We start from the raw sequence: 6,000 nt of genomic DNA, 5'->3' as shown, positions 1-6,000 counted from the left end.
TCCTAAAAAAACTATCTTTTATAGGCTCTAAGGAGTAAGGAGTAAGATCAGTCATACTTGACCTAATCACAGGGCTTTAAAGTTTAAAGTGCAAAGATAATATGGATTCCAATATTTAAATAGATTTCCAATTTTAAAGTTTTGAAAAAATCTGTAGGGTTATATACATTTATATTTAGTTGATCTCGCCTTTTTATAATTTATTCTGTTCTGTTTTGGACTCATTGTCGTTTAGGCCATTCATACAATTAATACAGTGATCACCTTTTGTTCTCATATTAATAATACCCGCGTCCCAATTTTAAATATCTTATTTAAAAAAAAAATAGTCCCTAAGATGCACTCAAGAATTCTCAAATTAGTGGAAGTTCTTAGTTAATTCTTCAATTAATTTGTATTTATCTTTACATTATCTAGCTAGAGAACAAATAATATTAAAATAAGAACTTGCAAGAATTCTCAAAATATACATTTATTTTTCAGGAAATTATATATGATATATGATCTATCTTTGTCACATTTTTCCAAACATAGAAAAAATTTCCCATATATATATAGAAACCAAACTTATTATATATGTATCAGATTATATATTATTATACTAAATATATAGAGGCTAAATCCAATTTATAAACCCTAGGCTCGTTTGGATAGTGAGATGAGATGAGTGGAGTGATTTGTATTAAGAGATGAGTTGAGATGGTTTGTAAATAGTAGAATAAAAGTTGAATTGTTTATTATATTTTATATGGGAATATGGAAAAGTTGTTCTAAAATTTGAAAATTTTGAATTGTTTATTATATTTTATGTGTGAATTTGATAAAATTGTAATGATGAGTTGATGTGAGTTTTGAATTCAAACGAGACATTTTTATATTAGTTAAATAAAATATTATATTTTAATATGATTATTGTTTTGAGATTTGAAAATTTTGAATTGTTTATTATATTTTATGTAAAAATTTAAAAAAATTATAATGATGATATGAAATAATGTGATATGTCTTCTATATCCAATCGAACCAAATAATTTTCCCAAACTTTTTTATTTTTTCTTTAGTTTATGAAATCCTTAATTCCAATTCCCAAATTAAAAGCCATTATTAGGTTCTTATGTACATTGAGGACAATCATCATGTATTTAATGTACTGTATAATATCTTGCACGCGAAAAAATAAATTATGTCAACATCTTTCACAATTTCTTATATGAGAAGTGTTAGGCAGCATCTACTGTAGTGGTGCACACAATACACACATTACGTGGATGGCTCTCATCCATTTTTTTTTCCTTCCTTCAGACGCAGCGGCTTCTCTCTCTTATCTCTCTCACTAGCGTCTCTCTCTCTCATCTCGATTTCTCTCTCTCTCTCTCTCGCTCTCTCTCATCTTTGCTCTCTCTCTCGCTCGTCTAGCTCTCTCTCATCTCTGCTCTCGCTCTCTCTCTCATCTCTGCTCTCTCTTTCTCTCCTCTCTCCCATCCATCTCTAATTTTAAATTTAATAAATATGTAGTATAGATTTTGACACATCATAAATACAAAATTGACTGCTATAAACAGTGACTTCTATATATAATATTTATTCTTATATATATGCGCCCATTAGGAAGGAAAAGACGTTAATGATCATCTTGCTAATGTCCAATTAACTTTTCGTGCCCACGTGATTGGTCCTGCATATATTCATTGCTTATAAAATGATGTTTTCTTTCATCCATGATGTGATCTATGGTCAGAGTCCTTCGTCATTATTTTCTGTAAGAATTTTAAAATGGAAAAAATAGAGTTATGATTAGCATTATACAAAAATAATGGAACGATCGATAATTATGAATAAAAAAAACAAACAAACAGATCAGACATAGAGATTTTTAACGAAGTTTTGTACGTGGCCCCTTTTTTAGTGTTTGAATTAATTTTAATTTTTTTCATAAATGATAATTATATTAATTTTCATATTTAAAACAAGCATAACATAAGAATTTTAAATATCAAATCTATATATTTTAAGAGAAAAAATATTTGAAAACTCTCGTGTAATTATTTAAAAAAAAATAAAGTATAAAATTTATATTAAAAAATTAATTTTTTAATAATAAATATTATTTTTTTTTAAAACGATTACGTAGTATTTATGTATTTTATAATTATATAAAAAATTATTTATATATAAATATATATATATCCAAACAAATAGATATTTTTTTAATCTTTTTAAGTTAAAAGGGTGCAATTAAATAATTGATAGATCACAGACATCAATCAGGAACAAGACATAAGTATGGACCAAACATCATGTACGTGTCCCGATCAACGTTATTAATTAATTATATGTTTGAATAGTAATTCTTGCCCTTAATTTCTGTCATCATTAACTTGTCCTCCAAAGTCGTTGGTTTGCTCAAATTATTGACCCACCAATACTCGTGAAAAACATGGGTCTACTCGTGAATAGTCATTGGACATCTCATGTGGAAGAAGAATAGGTCATATTATCATAGTCAAAGTGGTTGGATTCCTGTCTAGACATAAAGATGATATATAATCCAACTCGATATTGGACAAAAACAAAACTAAAAACAATAAAATATTCTAACGACCGATTTCTCTACCAAAAAACATTGTTTGAAAAAATTTCCCTTCGGACACAGTAAATATGCTAATGTTTTCAGTTTTCTCTATAAATTATTAATTCCATTAATTTTTTTAGTATGCAATCTGTGCGTCTTTATATTCTTTTAGGCACCGAATGATATTGAGTTGAGTTGATATAAGTTAAATTTTTAATAATTAAGAATGTGTTGATATGGTAGAGTAAGTTTTGTAAAAATCACTTAAGATAAATTTAAATGTGTTTGAATATTAAAATAATTTTATATCTATTTATAGGAAGTTGAAAAAAATAATAAATTTCATATATAATTAGGTATTGAGTTAAAAAAAGTTATGGGTCCTACGTGTAAATAGGTTTTGAATTAAGATGAATTAGATGTTTAGATGTTTGATTCAATTTAAAATTAGATTAGACTGTCCAAGTTCCAAACGGGACCTTAATTTTGTCGAAAATATGTCTTCAAAAACTGTTATATCTCTTATTATTGTTAGGGAAAATGTTAGTTGAACATATAAAAGTGACCGATTGATTTTTTAATTTTTAATTTTTTTATTTGATGATTAAAAAAGTGAATATTAATTAATTAATTTTTTTATTTTTTAAAAATGTTTAAAGAGATATAAAAATGATTAAGAAAAGAAGAAGAAAAAAGGTACATTTGCATTTAAATCTTCGGTTGAATTATCAGTTAATGTAGCACTACTCTTAGGTGGGATTTGAACAATGATTTAAGTTAAAAATTGAATAAAATATTATAAAAATATATTTTTTAATATTATTATTATTTTAATATTTGAAAAAGTTAAATTATTTATTATATTTTATATAAAAATTTATAAAAATAATATTAATAAATTGAGATAAGATGAGATGCGTTGATTTTTACCGATACTTTAGAGATTTTTTTTGTCTTTTATAAATTTTTAGTTGGTCGTACTCGTACAGACATGTTACTGCAGCTTATGATCTGCCTTTGTATTGTTGTTTTGTAATTATGGGCCACAATTGGGCCGAAAATCATACGGCACATTCCACTATGGACCGAAGCTCCATCTGGTCTATTCAGTTTGAGTTTGGGTCGAGAAGGCGTGAAACGGTGGAGGCCATCCTAATGTGGGTTGGGTATATATAGGTTGGGCAGCTCCTCTCATTTTGCATATACAAATTACAGAACATTGCACGGTCCATGGCCTGCTATGAGGGCCCATTGTAACAGAAAAAATAAATAAAATGAAATGTCGTTTTATAGTGGTGGGATTTCATGTCCACTCTCTCACGAGACATGTCTTCGAATTTCCATACCTTTAAATCCTAATTAAAAAAAAAAATTAAAGATGATGAAACCTGTATAAACTCTTATTCAGTAAATAAATCAGATCAGAGAAAAAAAAACAATTAGAATAAAATATTTTAATACAAATTAGTAAGAAAAATGCAATAAAATGATAGTTGACACAAATGTGAACTCTTGTCAAAATATTAATATATATTTATATATATATATATATATATATAGATATTATATAGTCGATTGCTCCATCCTACCCCCCAGCTATCTTCATTTTATTTCACTTTTTTCTTAGCCAAGGGCGAAAAAGATCAGATCAGTATCATGTTGTTAAGCTTCCTGGACATCATGATGTTATATCTTCTCCTTCACATACCGATCGATCACATAAAAAAAGAACAAGAAAAAAAAAACTTATATAAATTTAATATATATATATATATATATCCACTAATATTGATTTTGGGAGCTTAAGCTTTTAGGCAATATTTGATGATTTGATGATGATATATTCAGGTACTCATTCATTTTTAAGTTAAATTCACGATCATTAATTAATTCCTGTTGGTTTAATTAAACTCAAAACATGTCATAATTAATTTTGTGTTGATCATGATGATAGGAGGACGACAAATTAAGCCACTAGACTGTATTTAGATGTTGAGTTAAGTTGAATTCTTTAGGAATAATAATGAGTTAAGATAGTAAAATAAGTTTTATGGGGTCTATCTAAGATGAATTTAAATGTGTTTGGATGTTAAGATGAGTTTAGAGGTATTTATTTGAAGTTGAAAAAGGTTATGTGTCTCAAGTGTAAAGAAGTGTTGAATTAAAAAAGATTATGAGTCTCACGATAAATATGTTTTGAGTTGAGATGAATTTAATAATTTAATAGTTGAATGTTTAAATATTAGACTTAACTTAAAATTAAATTAAACTAAATTAAACTCAAATAAATTTAACAACCAAACGGGACCAAGTTATAAGTCGCACTCAACAATCGCGATGTGAAAATAAATCCTTTTTAATTATTCACAAAGGGATCAATTGAGTATTATTTTATCCAAGCAGTCATAAAAGAAGAGGAATAGATGCGGTCCATGCGGATAGGTGTCAGTAAATAAGAAGTAGATAATGAATGAACTTGCCGACTTGAGAGACCAAAATATATAATAGGCAACTGCATGCGTGTCTTAGTATATATATAGAGATTTATTATGAACCTAGCAACAATAAGAAAATATATATATATAAAGATTCATGAAAATGTTATATTATGTAGGCCGTGTACTACATCCTCATGATGATTATATTTTGAAACAATTTATATTCATCATCCTGATTCCTCACACCACACACCATACATGCATAATTAATTTTATATTTTTATATTTTTTTTCTTGTCAAATGTATAGTGTATGAAAGAAAAGTAGAATAAATCAATTAGTTTAAGAACATAAAAAGAAATAAAAAAAAGTGTGGTACGTGAATGTGAGGATAATGAATAGTTAGCAAAACTCTTCTATTTTCATCCCACCAAATATTGTTTATGTGATCGACAATAATATTCACCAACGATTAGATCAACTCCTAATTTTTAAATTGATATAAAATTTAATATTTGGTAAATAATGTCTTATGATCATCATATAATAAGATAAGATTAGGATAAGAGTAAGAGTATTAGCGTTGCTCATGTGAATATACAGGAGAGGAGGTCTAGCACCTAATTATAATCAAAGCTTCGATCTTTGGGTACGTATATGTACGTACTTGAGACTAAGAAGTGAGATATGTATGTCATGATATAATAGTCTTTTATTTGTGCTAGATGCGGTTTGACCATAAATTAATTTTATATTTTATTCTTCTTATGTTTTGATTGTTTTGGAGGATAATTAAGAAAAGTGGCTAGCTGTAATTGGTAATTAATGATCAGCTAGGCATGCATGATCCCTTGAGACATATGAACTAGGCCTGTAACCCGTCCATGTTTTTGGACCAATCCGACTTGACCCGCATATTGACGATTTTTAGTCGGGTTCAACCTGTAATTTTCTTCTCTTAACTTGGCAATTGGTTTGAACTTTGGGTGT

This window comes from Juglans regia, chromosome 7 (assembly GCF_001411555.2).
Source record: "Juglans regia cultivar Chandler chromosome 7, Walnut 2.0, whole genome shotgun sequence".
In the NCBI taxonomy this organism is placed as follows: domain Eukaryota; kingdom Viridiplantae; phylum Streptophyta; class Magnoliopsida; order Fagales; family Juglandaceae; genus Juglans; species Juglans regia.
This window is presented reverse-complemented; position numbering follows the sequence as displayed.